The sequence below is a fragment of the Littorina saxatilis genome, linkage group LG10 (assembly GCF_037325665.1).
Source record: "Littorina saxatilis isolate snail1 linkage group LG10, US_GU_Lsax_2.0, whole genome shotgun sequence".
Lineage (NCBI taxonomy): Eukaryota > Metazoa > Mollusca > Gastropoda > Littorinimorpha > Littorinidae > Littorina > Littorina saxatilis.
In genome coordinates, this window is record NC_090254.1 from 40,945,849 (window position 1) to 40,967,256 (window position 21,408).

A 21,408-nucleotide genomic window follows, 5' to 3' on the forward strand; every position below is an offset into this window, starting at 1 on the left:
TAGGGTGGACTTGGTTGGGGTTGTATGGTGTAGTATGGGACTTGGTTGGGGTTGTATGGTGTAGGGTGGGACTTGGTTGGGCTTGTATGGTGTAGGGTGGGACTTGGTTGGGGTTGTATGGTGTAGGGTGGGACTTGGTTGGGGTTGTATGGTGTAGGGTGGGACTTGGTTGGGGTTGTATGGTGTAGTATGGGACTTGGTTGGGGTTGTATGGTGTAGGGTGGACTTGGTTGGGGTTGTATGGTGTAGGGTGGACTTGGTTGGGTTGTATGGTGTAGGGTAGGACTTGGTTGGGGTTGTATGGTGTTTGTATGGTGTAGGGTGGACTTGGTTGGGGTTGTATGGTGTTTGTATGGTGTAGGGTGGACTTGGTTGGGTTGTATGGTGTAGTATACCCACAGACACACAAAAACAATAACCGACGAAATACATAAACACAGACAAATATTAAGTTAACCATATTACAAATTCACAAATAAAAAAACACTTTGCAAAAAAATATATACACCTTAAATTTGATGTATTCTCAAAATCATTGACTGGGCTTTACTGGAAGTGTTCAAAGAAGGCACATAGTGATCTTCAGATCTTTTCATTAAAAACTGACCATTATGTGGTCATTTTAGTATGCTATATAGATTTACACCAATATTAGCAAGTTAGGACCAGAAAAATCAAGCTCTGGGGTTAGACATTTCTAGGTCACCTGCATAGCTGGCTCTCAACTATGTTTAATAAAACCCCAAATGAGGCACTTTTTGAAAATATAGGTGTTTGAAACCTAAAAGTGACGTCACAAGAAGTGAAAGAATGAACCTCACCAATATTAGAAACGTTAGGCACAAAAATATCATGAGCTCAGGGTTAGACATTTCTAGGTCACTTCAATACCTGGCTCTCAATTATGTTTAATAAAACCCCAAATGAGGCACTTTTTGAAAATATGGGCTTTGGGTAAGCAAAACTCTCATCAGTATAAACAAAAGAAAGACCACATCTTGTTAAGTTCACTGAAAGTCTATTTTTAGTCAAATCAAGTTCCCTTTGGCAGAGAAGGTACATAAAATGCATCTTTACACAATGCCCATGTTAGTTTTGGTGAAAACAATGTCTAATGACAAAAAAAAATGAAGACAAAAAAAACTTCTTTAAATTTACACCAATATTAGTAAACATTAGTCTAGGGTTAGAGCTCCAAAAAGTCGACTTAAGAGCTATATTTATCATTAGATTTCCTTGAAAATCACAGGGTGCCTTCTTTGCATGACTACCTACCTGTCTCTGAAAAGAAAAAACACGAAAAATATATTTGAGAAAGATATAGCTAAAAATGCAGCAACAGGTCGTTTCAAGATGCAACTTCTCAACACCTCAAGTTTTTTGAGAATTTTTGCGATTTTTTTTAAAAACCCCAAGGGTCGAACAGGGTTTGGTAGAGCATACAATGATGATTCCAAATCACTTTAGCTTTTCTCTCTAGGCCTATCCAATCATTAGATATGTATGTTTTACTGAGTTTGAAAATAGTCATGTTCTACACCAATATTAATGAAAAAGTCAAAAAATTACAACAGTGGCGCTAACCCTTTTTTAGATTGTATTTTTCAAGTTTCAACACTTTAAATGATGTACAGAACTGACATCTACCTTTTCCAAGCCTTAATTACTTCAAGCAATCACTTGTCTCTCTTTAATAGTTTTGGCGCCAAAAAAACCTTCTTACGATTTACACCAATATTAGTTGACTTTGTCATGTTTCAACCCCAAAAATTGGAAAAAATTCTAATAAATTCCATGTCCATTTTTTGCATGTGTGCATGGATAGAAATTGATTCAGTACAATGCAAGCAACAAATTGGAACCCTAACACTAATCCTAGGTTAAATTTTGACACTTAATGTCATATGAAAGCAAATGCTGATTTTGGGTCAAAGAAGGATTTTTATTTTATTTTCACCTATTTTCACCATTTCAACCCTTGATATTGTAGCCGCTACTTTTACAGACTAGTATGTGCACTTAAAAGTAATAGAAGAACAAGCACTGATTTTTTATGATTATTTTTTACAATCTCAGGGTTGATCCTAACCTTAATATTGGTGCAGTCCAAGACTAAATTGGACTTAGAAAAATTTCACTCAACTCAAAAAGCTAACTTTTTTAATATTGATTTTAAGTGTTTTTTTTCTTCGTAATCATGATCCTGGCCTTTTTCTTATGTATATTATTCTAGTTTGACCACCCTATGACTATGCATTAGGCTGTAACAGGCAAAAGAAAGCTTTAATTGTTTTATGGCTCTCAAAGGTTGAAAAATAAAGTTAGAGCTGAGATATTTTGAAATTGTGCCTTATTTGTAATGCCATTTAACATATATAACACAGCCCTTTGAGAATTAAGTGGAAATGCTTGACCCTGGCAACCATTATTTTAGGGTTGAAACGTGAAAAAGTCACTAATATTGGTGTTCATTTTTTCTTGATGTCATAACTTTTGATTGATTTATTGGATTTGATTTCTGTTTGTTGTAGGAGGTAGCTGTTGATGAATTTTGCATTTCTGAAAGAAGGAACAAATGTGTATCTTGAACGGTGAAGGTGTAGTGAATGGTCAAAAATTTTTAAAATTGGTTTTAATTTTTTTAAATTAAAATTGATACCATCGTGTTGAGAATGATGCGTAGATGAAAAAACATATAAGGTACAAGTTTCTATCTTGAAAAATAGCTGAGCTATTTATAGATTAGTTTTCGGCCAGGGTTAATATCGGTGTTGTTTATGACTAAAATAACTTTGTCAATAACTTTTGACCTAATTTGACCCGGAATGAGTTTTTTGCACAGAATACATTCATTTTTGATATAGAATCGATTGATATATACTTGTATACCAAAAATATCAATTTTGAAAAAAGTTACCAAAATGTCACCAACATGTCCACTTACACAAAAATTCACTATAATCTACCCCGGATATATTTCATGACCAAAATCTTTTTTTTCATATGTCAAATGTTATTTTATGATCATGTGCGGGGTTAAAAAAGGCCGCAAAAAATCAAGGATATGTTTAATTTGGACTTTAAGTTTTTCCGGTTAGGCCATGAACACCAATATTAGCACTGACCCTGTGGTTTTTCGGGAATACCCGCTAAACTAATTAGGGTTTGGCAATGAAACTTACAGGAGATGTCGAACTCATTAAGCTTTACCAAAATCTGAAAAGAGATTTAAAATCGGTTCATAACTTTTTGAGTAGGGTTGAATAACATACTAATATTGGTGAGGTTGACCAGGGTTAGGGCCGTGGCCGTGGGTGTATGTGTGCCGTGTGTCACAGTGTCAGTGGGGGTTATGTGTTAGTGTGAGTGTGTGTACAGTGCGCGCGTGTGCCTATCAGTGTGTGTGTGTATATGTGTGAGTGTGTGTGTGTATCAGTCGGTGTGTTAGTCAGTGTGTGTGGGTGTGTACAGTACGCGCGCGCGCGTGTGTGCGCCGCGCGTGTGTGTGTGTACAGTACGCGCATGTGTGTGTTTGTAAGTGTGCGTTTCAGTGTGTGTGTGTGTGTGTGTGTGTGTGTGTGTGTGTGTGTGTTATGTGTGTGTGTGTGTGTGTGTTTATGTGTCAGTGGTTTTGTGTGTGTGTGCCAGTGTGTGCCAGTGTGTGTCGACCTCTAAATAGCTAGCTAGAGTTGAAAGTGTGTGTGTCACGTGTGTGATGGAACATCCGATGAGGTTACAATTGAACGTGCGTGTCTTTGATTTTCTCTGTCACAAGCGCAAGCGGGGGATCACTGGTCGGCTGATGTCCAGCGATACGCTCGGGCTCTGCAGGTGACCCAGAAAGAGACTTTAACTATTCAATCGTCGTGCCGGCAGTTGAAATGTGCATGTGACATCCTGTAGTAAATCGTGGAGATACTTCAACACTGTGTGCTTTGTTTGTTTGTTTGCTTAACGCCCAGTCGACCACGAAGGGCCATATCAGGGCGGTGTTGCTTTGACATAACGTGCGCCACACACAAGACAGAAGTCGCAGCACAGCATATGGGCTTCATCAGTGTCTCACCCAGTCACATTAAGTTCTGACACCGGACCAACCAGTCCTAGCACTAACCCCATAATGCCAGACGCCAGGCGGAGCAGCCACTAGATTGCCAATTTTAAAGTCTTAGGTATGACCCGGCCGGGGTTCGAACCCACGACCTCCCGATCACGGGCCGGCCATGGCGGACGCCTTACCACTAGGGCCAACCGTGCCGGTTCAACACTGTGTGCGCGTTTCTTTCAAACTCTGGCACTGGCGCCACCCGTGTGTGTGTGTGTGTGTGTGTGTGTGTGTGTGTGTGTGTGTGTGTATGTGTGTGCGTGCGTGCGTGCGTGTTTGCTTGTACGTGTCATAAGTGTATGTGCACGTGCTGAACTAATCAACTGTGTGTTGTTTTTGGATTCAGTTTGTCTGTTTGCAAGACTGTCTTCTTTTTTCTGGTTTTTTTAAATGTTCAAATCCTTTCTGTGTGTCTGTTTGTTTCTTCGTTGGTTTGCCGTTTGTTTGTTTTAATTTGGTTGGAACAATACTCTCCATGCATGAGGATCTTTAGATCTAGTTCGTAACAGACCGGTGGGTGCAATAAATGTATGGGAGGTAATCAACCTGATTTCGTTCTCATATGATATTATAGTGTACTTAGTAAGCTCCCTTTCTGATACAACCTGTCTCGGTCTTGACTATCTATAGGCTAGACTGTGTTGCCGGTATCACAGGAAAACGAATCTTCTTCCGTTATTTTTCTTTTTTACTGTCTTTGACTTTGACTTGAATGAATCAAATGCTACATTACAATGCAATTATCAGCCTATTAGAAACGGCTTCCATCTGTATAAAAAAAAAAAAAGGATGAAGGCCTAACGTAACAACCGTGAACAGCCGGTTGCGCGAGAGGCTATTCTATCAGTGTTTCTCTTTGTCGTTCCACCCCACTGCGTTATACTGCATCATGTCAGAATATAGACAAACATTTTCAAACTGTGCTCTGGTTCAACGCTTTAGGTCGTTTTACAATCCTTTCGATGGAAAAGTTATCAATTATAGAAAAAAACATAAACAAATTACTTCTTCATTGATTGATTTATTGAATTATTGATTCATTGATTGATTCATTTATTGATTAGTTCATTCATTCATAAAGACTTTTGTTACAAGCTTCATAAAAATTGCACAATAAAACAAGGCTTTAACATTGCCACAGACTTCTAAGGTCACCTTTCTCAGCGTGTACGAAAGTGTCAGAAGTAGTGTTAAGCCGGTTTAAATTAAGATTGGTTGTATTAATATTCTCCCTGCACAAAGCAAGGTTGGGGAATACGTGTGACCCATGGCAAGGGGGAAGGGGGAAGGGGGGGGGGGGGAGTTGCTGGGCGAAAAGGGTGGGGGGAGAGGGCAAACAGAGGCGGAGGAGAGGGGGAAGGTACAGATGAAAAAGAGAAAGGGTGGGGAGGGGGTTGGGGGGAGACGGGAAGTTGGAGAGGGTTAGTCGGTATAGCTGCCTTCATTCAGTCTGTGTCAATGCAAACGCCGTACAATATCAAAATGCACAAACGAGTCTGTGCGTGTCTTTGTGTGTGTGCCTGTTATATATATATGAAGTCTTATATCGCGTGCGTATCTCCAGACTCGGACTCAAGGCGCAGGGATCTATTTATGCCGTGTGAGATGGAATTTTTTACACAATACATCACGCATTCACATCAACCAGCAGATCGCAGCCATTTCGGCGCATATCCTACTTTTCACGGCCTATTATTCCAAGTCACACGGGTATTTTGGTGGACATTTTTTATCTATGCCTGTACAATTTTGCCAGGAAAGACCCTTTTGTCAATCGTGGGATCTTTAACGTGCACACCCCAATGTAGTGTACACGAAGGGACCTCGGTTTTTCGTCTCATCCGAAAGACTAGCACTTGAACCCACCACGTGACATAGGTTAGGAAAGGGGGAAGAAAATTGACCCAGGGTCGAACTCGCAACCTCCCGGCGCTTCAGTCCGAGCGCAAGTGCGTATATACCACTCGGCCACCCAGTCCTGTGTGTGTGTGTAGCGGGTTTGTGTGTGTGTGCCGCGTGTGTGTGTGCATGTGAGTATGTGTGTGTGTCAGTGGTATGTGTGAGTCTGTCTCAGTGTCTGTTTGCCTGTCTGTCTGTGCGGCGTGTGTGCGTGCATGCGTGCGTGCGCCTGTACAACTGATGTTTGTTTTCACAGTGCTTTTAGCACGAAAAAAATAGAGTGCATTGGCATGTATCATTTAGTATTCCCGGCATGCGTTGCGCCGGCCGGTCAGTGAACACACCAGCCGGTACCCAAGCAATATCATCAGTGACGACGGACCTGACCGTGACTGAATTGAACTCAACCGCGAGAAGTGCCCTGTCACTGAACAGGTCTAGGACACACAGTTCAGTGAAGCTGATCACCTCAGTGATAAACTTTGAACATTTACATTTACACTGCTGTCCCAGCGGATTGTAAACCCACACGTACCCCGCTGTTGAATACAGCAACCACATTAAGCATGACAACGGAAAGGGCGTACGTGTCCAAACAACAAAAACAAGCTAATAAAACTGAAGAAAGAAAGAAAAGGTTGAACCGGTTTCCGGACGCGGATCCAAATAAATACGTGTGCAATGTTGCCACACGCGTACCGAGCACAGGAGCTTGTGTAGTGAAAATAGTAGTACTAGTACAGGAATGATAAAGGACGGTAGATCGACCGGAGCTTTGATACTCCGTGACAAGCTCCTGTGGTACCGAGTGCATTATGTTGACATCTCATCCGCTGGGATAGGATCAGTCCCTGTCGTGTCCTTCACCTTGTCCTCAATTCGTCACCTGGGGGTGTGTGGCAATTCTGACCAATCAGCGAGGTCTCCTGGTTGACGCCCACAAACTGACGTGCGCAGAGCAGCGGAATCCTGCAGAATCCGGGGCCGCGATCATGTGTGCTATGCTTCACTGAACCGTAATACAGTTTGGCGAAAACACTGACAAGCAACTCAACTCAACTCAACTCAAATTTTATTGGCTTCAATTTTCATAGAAGAATTTGTCTTGCGCTTGGGAGAAAATAAGAGTATAACATATAAAAACAGCATTCATATCACATTTCATGTATCACACACAGTAATCACTAGTATAAGCCTACAATTATCACATTTGTACCTGTATCATACATGCAAATAAATAGTATCACATTTCCACGTATCACACACAATATATACATTACATAACATACAGCAAGCTTCCATCTCCCGCGCCCCCCCCCCCCCCCCTCCACACATACATATCCTCGCACGTGCGTCGACTCCATACAAATGACATCATCAGTCCATTAACTAAAATGCACAATGACTAGTAGTGGGTACATGATACTTAATACGTGCTCAACTAGACCTGCTAACTAAAATAATAACAGAAACAAAAACAAGGACTGGGCACAACATTTACACGTGTGTGACCTACTTACATCAAGTGCCTGTGATCTATAAATAACAATGATTGCGTTTAAAGTAAAACATGAATAATGCCGATGTTTGCTAACAATGAATACATAATAACTAAGATAAGAATGTATGTGCTTTCATAATATGATTATTTTATAAAACACAGTGGGGAAATTTGGAAAATAATTTTTATACGAAACTGCGCACATCGAGCACACGATTGAAGCACAGGCGCTAGAGTTCTTTCTTTCTTTATGTTTTCAACCACGAAGGGTTATATCGCGACGGGGAAAGGGGGAAGATGGGATAGAGCCACTTGTCAATTGTTTCTTGTTCACAAAAGCACTAATAAAAAATTTGCTCCAGGGGCTTGCAACGTAGTACAATATATTACCTTACTGCCGGGAGAATGCAAGTTTCCAGTACAAAGGACTTAACATTTCTTACCGCTGCTTGACTAAAATCTTTACAAAAATGGACTATATTCTATACAAGAAACACTTAACAAGGGTAAAAGGAGAAACAAGATCCGTTAGTCGCCTCTTCCGACATGCTGGGGAGCATCGGGTAAATTCTTCCCCCTAACCCGCTTCAAAAGATTGATAAACTGATAAGACGAGCCGGATGGGATGATGGTCTGACCAGCGTATGTTTGTTCGGAAAAAAGGGGGAGGTAAGAGAGAGAGAGAGACAGACAGACAGACAGAGACAGAGACAGAGAGGAAGTGAGACAGAGAGGAAGTGAGACAGATACTACGGAGACTCCAACAGACAGACAGTGTTTAATTGTGTGTGTGTGTGTGTCACGGTGACCGTGAATGTGTCAGTGCCAGTGTAATTGGTGACTGGTCGCCCTGTCACATACAAAAACTGTATCTGAATAAAATACTCAACAACTGCAGTATGCTTGAGTTGTTAATGCGAAAGATTGTGTATGAGTGCGCCTTGAGTCGCCTTGTGGTGAGATATGTGCGCGTTATAAATTGTCGATTTATTATTATTATTATGACTGAACTCAGCCCGTAGTCAGTTGAGTTGAGAGATAGAAACCTCAGCCCACCATACCCGTTTCCAAGTTCAACGCGGCGTACTCATTTCAGAAAGCTTTGCTTTGCCATTTTGAAATTTTTTCCCCAGTTCTACAGACTATTTGGGCATTGATCGAGGTGTTAATTTGCTAAAACAGGACGTTCAGAAAGAAAATCAGTTCAGTTCATCTCGAATAGTCATCACAAGTGTTCGGCTCGAGTGTTTCTGCCCCATTTTGATACCACTGTTTCCCAAAAGAACAAGAAATTCCTCCGAGGTAGGAAAAACACCCCCGTCAAAGGGAAATAACCTTCTCAGTTGGTGGCAGTGAGAATGGTTATTTCCCTTTGACCATTAATATGTCCCTCTATAAGTCCTTGTATAATTTTAATCCACCAATAACTCCCTAACCGTGTGTTTGACTGGTCCCAATTTTTGTAAGGACCGTCTCAGGAATGTATAGAACCTGTTCACCAAGTTTGGTGACGATCGGTCCGTTCATTCTTGAGATCTATATGCGAACACAAACACACAAACACACAAACACACAAACAAACAAACAAACAAACAAACACATCGACCGAATCCTATACACACCCCTATACCGGGGGTGTAAATATGTCGATCCACTCAGTGACTGACTCGAGAACATTGACCCGAGGCTGATCATGGTATCTGGGCCACACACGTTCAACAAACTGCCCGGTTGTGTCACCTTGACACACTGAGTTACTAAGGCCGCTTTGACCCTGATCCTTTCGGATATAATACGTGAAGAAAATGATACTGAGGCGGCTCAGCCTCAGAGAACAGCGGCGGCATTACAATTAGTTCAGTCATAAACAAACACTGACTGACACACACACACACACACACACACGCACACACACACGCACGCACACACACACTGGCACACACACACACGGCACACACACACGCACGCACACACGCACACACACACACGCACGCACGCACGCACGCACACACACACGCACGCACACGGCGCATGCACGCGCACACACACACACACACGCACGCACGCACGCACACACACACACACACACACACACACTGACTGATAGGCCTACTTCATTACCCAACTAGTCCGTATTCATCAATCAGTCGTGTCAACACTGGCGCACTGATTGAAGCCGGCAGAAATGATGTCATATTTGACTATTTTTCAAGTGCTGCTGCGAATTGTAGCGAGTCACCATGCTGAGTACTTCAATCGACCAAACAAGGTAACTTTGTCAGTTCCACCCGTGTTCCATTCTCGGAAGAGCTTTTCTTCTCAAGCGTTCGCAATATGAATATATGCTTGCAGAAACTGAGAACGAAGAAGTTATTGGCCACGACAACGTCAGTACCACGTACTGAACAACGCACAAATTGCACCCCCCACCCCCGACACACTCACACAACTCCACTGAACTGACAAAAAGCGGCGTGCACACACACACACACACGGACACACCACATACCACCACCACCACCACCACAATCACCATCGGCAAATCAAGCGGCTGAGCAACAACAACAACATTGTAACAACTCAACCTTTGCTCGCAACCCAGGGCAGCTGAAGGGGGCGTGGCTACAAGGCTGACCGACTTTTGCCAGCGTGGCTTCGAGCAGGCCTCAACAAAACTGCACACACTGACTCGTATCTCGCTTGCTCTACTTTCGTGCAGGCGACCGCTTGTTTACGGGCTCAGGAACTCGCTCCATCTACCTATTGCACCCTTCTTCGGCACGGTGACCGTGTCAGGCTTATATCTAGGAACATACCCGGGCTGACCAAGATTGCATTGGAGCTGTGGAAAACGTGCGCGCACAACCACAACAACTTCAGTCAGATTCGATCGCACAACAACCAGCTGTGCGCATCTATTACATTACAGCTAGGCTGAATTCGGTCGTCACACAAACAACAAACTTCTCGGTCTCTCAGCGAGGGAAGATCCATTAGACGATTCGTGAGAGCTGTGAAAATCTTCAGATTTAGCCGGTAAGTGGGTGTTGTTTGTTTCTCACTTTTGCATGGCAGTGGAGGCTTTTGTTTCCGGATTTTGCCTGGTGTGTTGTTTTGCTGAGTGAGCTGTCTGCAGAGTTAGTCGTCAGCGTGGGTCAAGATTTGGGACGAAGATGGCTGGAGGGGGTGAGTCTGTGTGTGTAAACAACGCGGACACCGCTTGTTCGGTTTCGCCAAGGGAACAGTGCATTGTTTTGAAGGCCGGCATTATATTTGTGTCGTCTGCCTCGAGCGTCAGTTTATTCATTATCGTATACGAGATGTATGGATATATATAGTCTAGATTTTAGTGCCTGGGAGTGTTTGTAAACAACAATAGCACCTCCATCTTGCTGGCTTTCGTCATGAATGCGAGCAGCGCATAGATAGGCCAGGCTCTGATTGTGGCGTCATCGATCGTATCGATTGCCGTGGGTGATGTATTTAGGATGTAATCCGGCTTGGTGTCCTAGTGTCTTGACTTGACATGACTAGGTCAGTGGTTGATGCCCATGACTGTTCACCGTTCCAAAGTTGATGAAAGAAAAATTCACAAAAGGGTATAAGCCTACTGCGGAGTTCGAGGCCATATTTATTAGCGATTCAGATTCATAGTTCTTGAGGCCCACTCTTTCCGCATTGTTAATGTTATAGTGTGACATTTTGTCTGTGATGTGAGTTCAGATTTTTTTTTTATTTTAATTTACAGCATGATTCTGAGAGTGTGATCACATCGGCTATTTAGTTATCTTTGTGAGAACGATTTCTATGTGTTTTTGTTGATTGACTCTTTGAGAGAGGTACGTGTGAATCACACCGTGCAGTTGAGAGAGAGAGAGAGAGAGAGAGAGAGAGAGAGAGAGAGAGAGAGAGAGAGAGAGAGAGAGAGAGAGAGAGAGAGAGAGAGAGAGAGAGAACTCAGAACTTTATTACATAAGGATAAAGGTTTTAGGCTTAGCCTAATCTTCCAACCTGTCCTTGGAACATATACAGAGAATAATTGTAAACGAAAGCAAAGACTGCGCACATACACACCAGGGGTCGACACTAACTTATTTGGCCTGGGGCCACACTGGCCCCAGAGATGGAAATTGCTGGGGCGGAAAACAAAAATCTGGGGCCCACTCTCAGTATTCACGTGCGGCAATGCATTGTCTGTTTTTCTTCATCGTACTGAAGCCAGGGAAATTCTTTCAACCATTTGACATTGAAATTACGACAGCGCTTCGCGCTTTTGGCTGCATCGGTCTCCTTTTTTCGTTTCTCTCCACCCTGTTCTTCATCTTCATTTCCATGTCTTTTTACACCAGGGATGTGTCGCCACATTTTGCGTTTGGCATTTGAAGGCGATACTTATCTCTCACGCTAAAGAGCGCAATCTGGGAGTTATTTCCCTTGCGGCATTGTCCTTCGACGATTTCAATGTTTTTTCTTTTCTTGACTGCGGCATTGATCGTAACGCAAATTTCAGTGACGACTTTGACTGGCGATTTTTAGTGATTGGCTCTGGCATTTGAATTTTCGGTTTGTCATTGTTAGGAATTAATTCCTGGGGCGGAGTGGGCCCCAAGCTTCGGCAATGTTTGGGGCGGAACAAAAAACTCTGGGGCGTTCCGCCCCCCGCCCCCGCTAGTGTCGAACCCTGTCACATACACACACACACACGCACGTATACACACACAAACTCACACTCGCTTACACACACACACACACACACACACACACACACACACACACACACACGCACGCACATGCACACATCAGTATACACACACACATCCCCCCACACACACATGCTCGCTCGCGCGAGCGTGCGCTCGCATACCGTATACACCCATGCACATGCTATCATTTCATACCTAAAATGAACAGTATCTCATCAAAATATTAAACTAGTAAAACATCAAAATAATGGTCGAGTATAAACATAAAAAACAAGACCAGACACAAACAACGGAAATGTTTTTTTTAAAAATTTCTTAAAAAAGTACAGCAGTGTATTGCCGAACAGGGCCTTATACAGGCAGCTTAAAGTTTCAAGAAGAAGGGGTAGGGGGACGAGGGATTACGCATTCAGATTAACTACATATACAATATTTAAAAACAAACAAACACTTAAGAGCATTGCATACATTATCCGAGTACACAATGGAAACTGGACATCAGGGGCAGTTTATAGTGTGATCAAATGTGTGTGCAACTGCCTTTTAAAGGCCTTTAAGGATGCGGATCGTTTGATTTCTATTGGCAAAGAATTCCACAGAGATGATCCTGAAAAAGCTAAGCTGGATTTATAAAGATCTATACGAGGAATTGGAGGAAGTACATTTTGAGACCCATACCTCTTCGTAACATGTGTAAAATAGGATTGCACATAACTGGGCACATCACCATGAACTAATTTATACATAAAGACAGCCTTATTGTATGCAAGGTGGGTTTTTAGGGGAAGGAAATTAAGGCTGTTTAACTTCATTTCTGTAGACATGTGCGATTCATACAGGATAAGTTTTGCAGCACGACGGTACAAAGAATTGAGTTTCAATAAGTGAACATCACTGCAGCCATCCCACAATGTCGAAGCAAAATTAATATGAGGCATTATATGAGCATGAACGAACATTTTTAATGTTTCAGACTTCGCATAATGTTTGAGTTTTGACAACAAATACAAATTCCTTGATAACACTTTGCAGAGGTTGCTTAATATGTGTGTTTGCCATTTCATTTCTTCATCGACAGTTACACCAAGTATGCGATGTTCTTTAACTTGCTGTATTTGAGTTGTACCTAGGGACAGTTGTAATTTAAGAGGACTTATCTGATGCTTTTGTCTTGTGGTAATAACAATGCTTTTAGTTTTTTCTGGGTGCAGTATCATGGCATTTGATGTGCACCATTTCGCAACTTCGTCCAAAGTGTTCTTCAGGGAAGAATTTACTGACTCCAACGAGGTGTTACTGGTATGAATAGACGAATCGTCTGCAAAACAATCGCATTTGACTTTATCATCCGATACATGTAAAGGCAAATCATTAACGTAAATATACAGACCCTTGAGGGACGCCATGTTTTACTGGTGCAGTAGACGAATTCTGACATTGTAGTGTGACATACTGTGTCCGGTCAGCAAGATACGATTTAAAGAAGTCACAGACCGACTCGTTTTTCAAATAATAGTGTAATTTTTCAACAATATGCAATGATCGACTAAGCCAAATGCCTTCTTAAAATCCAAAAACAATGCTCCTGTAACTTCAGACTTGTTCATTGCTGACAGCCAAGCTTCACAGAGAGACGTAAGAGCTGTGTGGCAAGAATGCTTGGACCGAAAACTGGATTGAAACTGATGGAACAAATTGTGTTCTTCCATGTAAGCAAGAAGATGCTTGTGCACATGCCTTTCTAATGGTTTTGACAAAACAGGCAGCAAAGAAATGGGTCTAAAATTACTTGGGTCTGAGAGATCTTTACATTTGGGAAGGGGTATGACTTTGGCGCTTTTCAATTTAGACGGAAAAAAGTTCTGCTCAATACTAAGGTTATATACGAACGTGAGCGAATCCACAATATACAGTAGAGAAAGCTTCAATAACTTCACGGGTATTTTATCAGGACCCATGGACTTTTTATTCTCCAGGTTTTCAATAAATGTTCCGACCTCATGAACTGCAATCGGAGGAATGATAAACGCTTCATTGTTTATTCTGTTCCGCTGACAGTATTCGTCCAATTTTTCAAAACAGTTATCTGTATCCGGAGAATATGTTTCTGCCACAGAAGCCTTCAATTTATCCGCTAAAGATATAAAATGATTATTAAATTCTTCCGCAGATAGTTTTGTTAGATTAGCAGTTGACTTTTTCCTGGATTTATCAAGGATTTCATTTAATACTAGAGAGAGAGAGAGAGAGAGAGAGAGAGAGAGAGAGAGAGAGAGAGAGAGAGAGAGAGAGAGAGAGAGAGAGAGAGAGAGAAAAGAAGAGAGAGAGAGAGAGAGACAGACTGAGAGAGAAAGAGAGACTGAGAGAGAGAGAGAGAGAGAGAAAGAGAGAGAGAGAGGGGGGGAGGGGGGAGAGATCGAGAGAGGCCGGAGACTGCCACCACCCCCAAAGCTGCCTTTTATCTCCCTGTTTGTTGATGAACTCTTTCTTAGATATGTACGTGTAAAGCACACAGTTGAGAGAAACACTGAGAGAGAGAGAGACAGAGACAGAGACAGAGACAGAGACAGAGAGAGAGTCCGTGTGTGTCATCGTTTTCCGAGGTTAGCGTTTTGTTGTCAAACATATACACAAGAAAGATCGAAAATGTTCGTCTTCCAGCACTGCTGGGGGTGTCACTCGGATGCTGCCTGTTCTTCATCCGCCCCCCTAACCCCACTAACTGACCTGCCTAGAAATAAGAGGATAGGCTAGGATCAAATAGTTCCTATTATTAAAATTTTAATTTTGGGGGTTGCGCTCTCTCCGTTGCGATGATAACCAAAAAAGGTTCCTGCAATGTTTCGATCCTGATCTTGATCCTGACTGCATGTGTCGAGTTCGATGTCGCCCCCCGCGGGTTAGGGGGAAGAATTTACCCGATACTCCCCAGCATGTCGCAAGAGGCGACTAACGGATTCTGTTTCTCCTTTTACCCTTGTTAAGTGTTTCTTGTATAGAATATAGTCAATGTTTGTAAAGATTTTAGTCAAGCAGTATGTAAGAAATGTTAAGTCCTTTGTACTGGAAACTTGCATTCTCCCAGTAAGGTCATATATTGTACTACGTTGCAAGCCCCTGGAGCAATATTTTGATTAGTGCTTTTGTGAACAAGAAACAATTAACAATCAAACAAGTGGCTCTATCCCATCCCCCCCCCCCCTTTCCCCGTCGCGATATAACCTTGAACGGTTGAAAACGAGGTTAAACACCAAATAAAGAAAGAAAGAAAGAGTTCGATGTCGGGTGCCTTTTCCTCTGAAAACTGGGTGAACATGTTTAGTTGGCTGTACTGAACACTCCCTCTTTATCTTGTGTTCGTTCCGTATCACTGACCACTAAGCCCACCGCAACACGGTGGCCTAGTGGTAAGGCGTCCGCCCAGTGAGCGGGAGGTCGAGAGTTCGAACCCCGGCCGGGTCATACCTAAGACTTTAAAATTGGCAATCTAGTGGCTGCTCCGCCTGGCGTCTGGCATTATGGGGTTAGTGCTAGGACTGGTTGGTCCGGTGTCAGAATAATGTGACTGGGTGAGACACAAAGCCTGTGCTTGCGACTTCTGGCTTGTGTGTGGCGCACGTTAAATGTCAAAGCAGCACCGCCCTGATATCACCCTTCGTGGTGGACTGGGCGTTAAGCAGACAAACAAACAAACAAACCACTAAGCCCACGACCCAAGTCCGGAGAAGCTGATGTAGCACCTACATGTAGCTGGTGTCAAAGTCGTTACAGTGAAACGCTTATGAAGGAATTGGGTTGATATGTTCTAACAATGGAAGGTGGACTTTGAACTCCGGCATAACAAATCGAGTTGCCCCGTTAGCCTCATGTACAATTTCAGTGAAGCTAGTTTACTAATTAACCCGCTAGATAACAGGGCACAGGTGATATATATATATATTTATCCTACATACGTGAGAGAGACACCCGTGAGATAATAATCGTTCAAATCACACGTGTGTATATCATGTAAATGAGGTCATGTCAAGCAAGTCTGGCAGGGACCTGTTTTTCCACTGCTTATGATGCCAAAGTCACCGAGACAAACGTCATTATCGAAACAAAAATTGCGCTCGCTAATTACCCTCGATGAATCTTTAGAACTAACACGTCACGCCACACTTTCGGAGTGACGTTTCTTTGCTTTGACGTAATAGATTGCACGAGGCTTTAGAAGAGATCAGGTTCCAAAACAAGCGTCTTCAATTTAGCTGCCTCGACTGCAAGACATTTTCAGTAAAATACACGTAAGTACAGTATGTAGGATAAACAGAATACTACATGGCTTGCTGTGTCGTACCAGATTTACACTCGTTGCTTTTTCAAATAGTGAACAGCTCGCTTTCGCTCGCAGTTCAATATTTAAAATAAAAAAACCTCGTGTAAATCTGGTACGACACAGCAAGCCATGTAGTATTCTCTATATATGTATAGATATATGTAACACCTGTTTTGTTAAAATAATAGGCCTAGCTACATGTACACAATTTACGGCACGTATTACCTTGCCTCCCATTAAGGTTGTATTTGAACGCCAGGTTAATTACTGATTAGAAAAACACATGTTTATGTGCAAGGAAAACGAAAACAGGTTAATTAGTACAGGTAAGAACAAAACAGGCCGGTTGCGTGGGATAATTTCAAAACATGATTGTGTGTGTATGGGTATGCCTGGATGTTTGTGTGTGTGTGTGTGTGGGGGGTATGCCTGGATGTTTGTGTGTGTGTGTGTGTGTGTGTGAGTATGCCTGGATGTTTGTGTGTGTGTGTGGGTATGCCTGGATGTTTGTGTGTGTGTGTGTGTGTGTGAGTATGCCTGGATGTTTGTGTGTGTGTGGTGGTATGCCTGGATGTTTGTGTGTGTGTGTGTGTGTGAGTATGCCTGGATGTTTGTGTGTGTGTGTGTGTGGGTATGCCTGGATGTTTGTGTGTGTGTGTGTGGGTATGCCTGGATGTTTGTGTGTGTGTGTGTGGGTATGCCTGGATGTTTGTGTGTCTGTGTGCATGTGTGGTGTGGTGTGGTGTGTGTGCGTGTGTGTGTGAGAGAGAGAGAGAGAGAGAGAGAGAGAGAGAGAGAGAGAGAGAGAGAGAGAGAGAGAGAGAGAGAGAGAGAGAGAGAGAGAGAGACTGAAACTGAACTTTATTAGAAAAGGATACAACCCGTGTATATCAGATATATAGGTTTTAGGCAAAGCCTTATTTTACAACATGTCCCTTATACAAACTTATAAGAGAGAGAGAGAGAGAGAGAGAGAGAGAGAGAGAGAGAGAGAGAGAGAGAGAGAGAGACACACACACACACACACACACACACACACACACACACACACACAGGGAGAGACAGAGACAGGGAGAGAGAGACAGAGACAAACTGAGTATACTGTGCACAGAGCGATACGCGTGCACGTACACCAAGTTCTAGCTCATTTGTACACTCGACACTGACTTGGCGTTATGCGATGTTGTATTGCGTGTGCGGGTAAAAAAGAATGTAACACTCTTGCCAGCTGCTCAATTAAGAGTCAAGAATAAACAAGCTACCACCGAGACAAGAAGTGTGTGCCAAATGTTCGATGCACACCACAGGCGCTTGGAACTCTTATATGATTTCAAAAACGGCTGGTTCAGGAGGATTAGCCGCAAAGACATACAGAAATACAAATGATGGTTCCTGTGTAAAACGCAAAAGCTCTACGAAAAAGGGACCCCTAAATCGTGATCAAAACACTGTTTTCTTGTTCCTGTGTAAAACGCAAAAGCTCTGTAACAGTCTACGAAAGAGGGACCCCTAACTCGTGACCAAAACACTGTTTTCTTGTTCCTGTGTAAAACGCAAAAGCTCTATAACAAACTATGACTGAGGGACCCCTAAATCGTGACCAAAACACTGTTTTCTTGTTCCTGTGTAAAACGCAAAAGCTCTATAACAGTCTATGACAGAGGGACCCCTAACTCGTGATCAAAACACTGTTTTCTTGTTCCTGTGTAAAACGCAAAAGCTCTATAACAGTCTATGACAGAGGGACCCCTAACTCGTGATCAAAACACTGTTTTCTTGTTCCTGTGTAAAACGCAAAAGCTCTATAACAGTCTATGACAGAGGGACCCCTGAATCGTGATCAAAACACTGTTTTCTTGTTCCTGTGTAAAACGCAAAAGCTCTATAACAGTCTATGACAGAGGGACCCCTGAATCGTGATCAAAACACTGTTTTTCTTGTTCCTGTGTAAAACGCAAAAGCTCTATAACAGTCTATGACAGAGGGACCCCTAACTCGTGATCAAAACACTGTTTTCTTGTTCCTGTGTAAAACGCAAAAGCTCTATAACAGTCTATGACAGAGGGACCCCTAAATCGTGATCAAAACACTGTTTTCTTGTTCCTGTGTAAAACGCAAAAGCTCTGTAACAGTCTACGAAAGAGGGACCCCTAACTCGTGACCAAAACACTGTTTTCTTGTTCCTGTGTAAAACGCAAAAGCTCTATAACAGTCTATGACAGAGGGACCCCTAACTCGTGATCAAAACACTGTTTTCTTGTTCCTGTGTAAAACGCAAAAGCTCTATAACAGTCTATGACAGAGGGACCCCGAAATCGTGATCAAAACACTGTTTTCTTGTTCCTGTGTAAAACGCAAAAGCTCTATAACAGTCTATGACAGAGGGACCCCGAAATCGTGATCAAAACACTGTTTTCTTGTTCCTGTGTAAAACGCAAAAGCTCTATAACAGTCTATGACAGAGGGACCCCGAAATCGTGATCAAAACACTGTTTTCTTGTTCCTGTGTAAAACGCAAAAGCTCTATAACAGTCTATGACAGAGGGACCCCGAAATCGTGATCAAAACACTGTTTTCCAAATTTACCTGCAACTGCGTTGATGAAGCTAAGTAAGACTGTCGATCAAGTCTGTCCGCAATTTCGTTTTTGCGGACTCCGCAGTTGGCAGGAATCCATTGGAGCGTGATTTCAGCCTTTGAACTCAGAATTAAGAGGGTCAAAATAAATTTATTCAGCTCCTTGTCGTGTTACTCTGGGGCTTGGGTCGTTGGGGTACCTATAGAGGGCATCGGTGATGATTACTATTTTCTCAGTAACTCTTGGAATCTTGCCTCACTTTAAAGGAATACTAACATTACCAGCTATTGTGTTTTCAGCGTAGCAATAGGGCCCGATATTTAGACGAGACAAGTATAATGCCGACGAGTCGAAGACGAGTCGCATTATACTTGTTCGAGTCTAAATATCGGACCCTATTGCTACGATGAAAACACAATAGCGTTTATATAGCTATTCTGACATTAAATTCTGTGTTAAAATCATGTTTTTGTCAGCAACAAGTACCAGAATGGTCCATGTCGCTGATTGCAGACGACGGTTCCCTTTCCGCATGAAGCCACGGAAATAACCGAACATTGAAAAACCCACGGACATGTATTACGGAGAAAACTCGAGATAACCGGATGTTTAGCATTACGTCAATAGGCTAGGAATCATATGACGTCATGACGTATCATGCTTGCCTACGTATATTGTCTTGCCTACGTATATTGTATGTTCGAAAGTCTGACTTCTGTTGGGAATTCGCGTGGTGAAGACTGCGGTAAATCTGTAGATGATAAGAGAACAAGGATTGTCTCAGAAGAAACGACTGAATGTTTCAGACCGGTAACTTCATTTCAACATTGCACAATACAATGGACGTTCTATGTGACAGGAGAGTTTGCTGATTTTGTGTTAAACATTGGAGAGATCGTCTGCTAGAATCAGAGATAGGTCGCTTCAGATTGCAGCTTCTGGAAATTTGCAAGGTTTGTTACCTGTTAAAGAACTGGATTTTACACGTAATGTATGTCATGTACAGTAAGCAACAACAAAAACACACACAAAGCAAATGGCATCGTCTGTCGACTAGTCACAGAAACAAACCTGGCGAGGTATGCGTGTACTTTATACACGTGGAAGAAACCGGAACCATGCGTCTTTGTTATCGACAATATGCTTTTGGATATTGAGTAAAATGGCCGACTTCCGCCGCATTATGCTTTGATGATCGGAAGAGACAATCCAATCACAGCCCCCGAATTCCCCCACGTGTTCATCAGAATAGCTATATTTCTTCCACATCACTCATGCAAGAAAGCCCTGACAGAGTTGTTACTAATATTTAGCTCTTGTCACTGACGTGCTGTGCTCGTTGCGTACAAGCTCAGCGTTTGTCGCTTGATAAGTTGTCTGCTGTGTTGATATAAGGATAAGGATATATATCGCTATGCCTATGAGCCTGTTGAAGTTTAGGGCTTCGATGTAATAATTTTTATTGAAAAGTGTTTTTGTCTGAGTGCCTGTGTTGTTGTGGTACATTCCCAACCTCCGATGATCTGAGTAGGTTACCAGTATGTTGCACGTGCCAAGCATAACCCCCGTGTCGTTACGCCGAAAATATGACGTCACGTTTCGCTATCTTGTTTAGGTCACTGCCCGCCGCATGCCAGCTCTCTCTCTCTCTCTCTCTCTCTCTCTCTCTCTCTCTCTCTCTCTCTCGCTCTCTCTCTCTCTCTCGCTCTCTCTCTCTCTCTCAGCTTCTCTGTCTCAGTCAATCTCTCTCTCTCAGTCAATCTCTCTCTCTCAGTAGCTGTCTCTTTCTCCCTCCCTCTCCCCGCCCCCCCTCTCACTCTGACGTAGTATTTGTTGGCAAGCTCTACAGAAAAGAACTAAATTTAAGTTAAGTCGAGTTTAATGATCCTCGTTAACAACCCTCGTAACATTTAAAGATTTGACTTGATTTGATTTACTCTCTCTCTCTCTCTCTCTCTCTCTCTCTCTCTCTCTCTCTCTCTCTCTCTCTCTCTCTCTCTCTCTCTCTCTCTCTCTCTCTCTCTCTGTATCTCTGGTTGGTTTTTTTTTAGTGTAAATCGGTAGTTTTTTGTGCTTGTCGTCCGAAGGACAGATTGTAATAAAAGGCCCAGCTATAACTCTTCATCCTTGTAAAATGAAATAAAGTTCTCTCTCTCTCTCTCTCTCTCTCTCTCTCTCTCTCTCTCTCTCTCTCTCTCTCTCTCTCTCTCTCTCTCTCTCTCTCTCTCTCTCTTTCTCTCTCTCTCTCTCTGACGTAGTATTTGTTGGCACGCTCTACAGATCAGAACTAAATTTAGGTTAAGT

At 42.6% G+C, this 21,408-nt stretch overlaps 1 protein-coding gene across 2 annotated transcripts in view; it reads left to right on the forward strand.

The window, feature by feature from the left end:
* The first annotated feature begins 10,174 nt into the window (after positions 1 to 10,174).
* LOC138978836 (glyoxylate reductase/hydroxypyruvate reductase-like) overlaps positions 10,175 to 21,408 on the forward strand; it is a 49,073-nt gene continuing 37,839 nt past the window's right edge. For both annotated transcript variants that reach the window (XM_070351621.1, XM_070351624.1), the window contains exon 1: positions 10,175 to 10,541. The gene's annotated coding sequence lies outside the window, so the exon portion shown is untranslated. The remainder of the gene's footprint in view (positions 10,542 to 21,408) is intronic.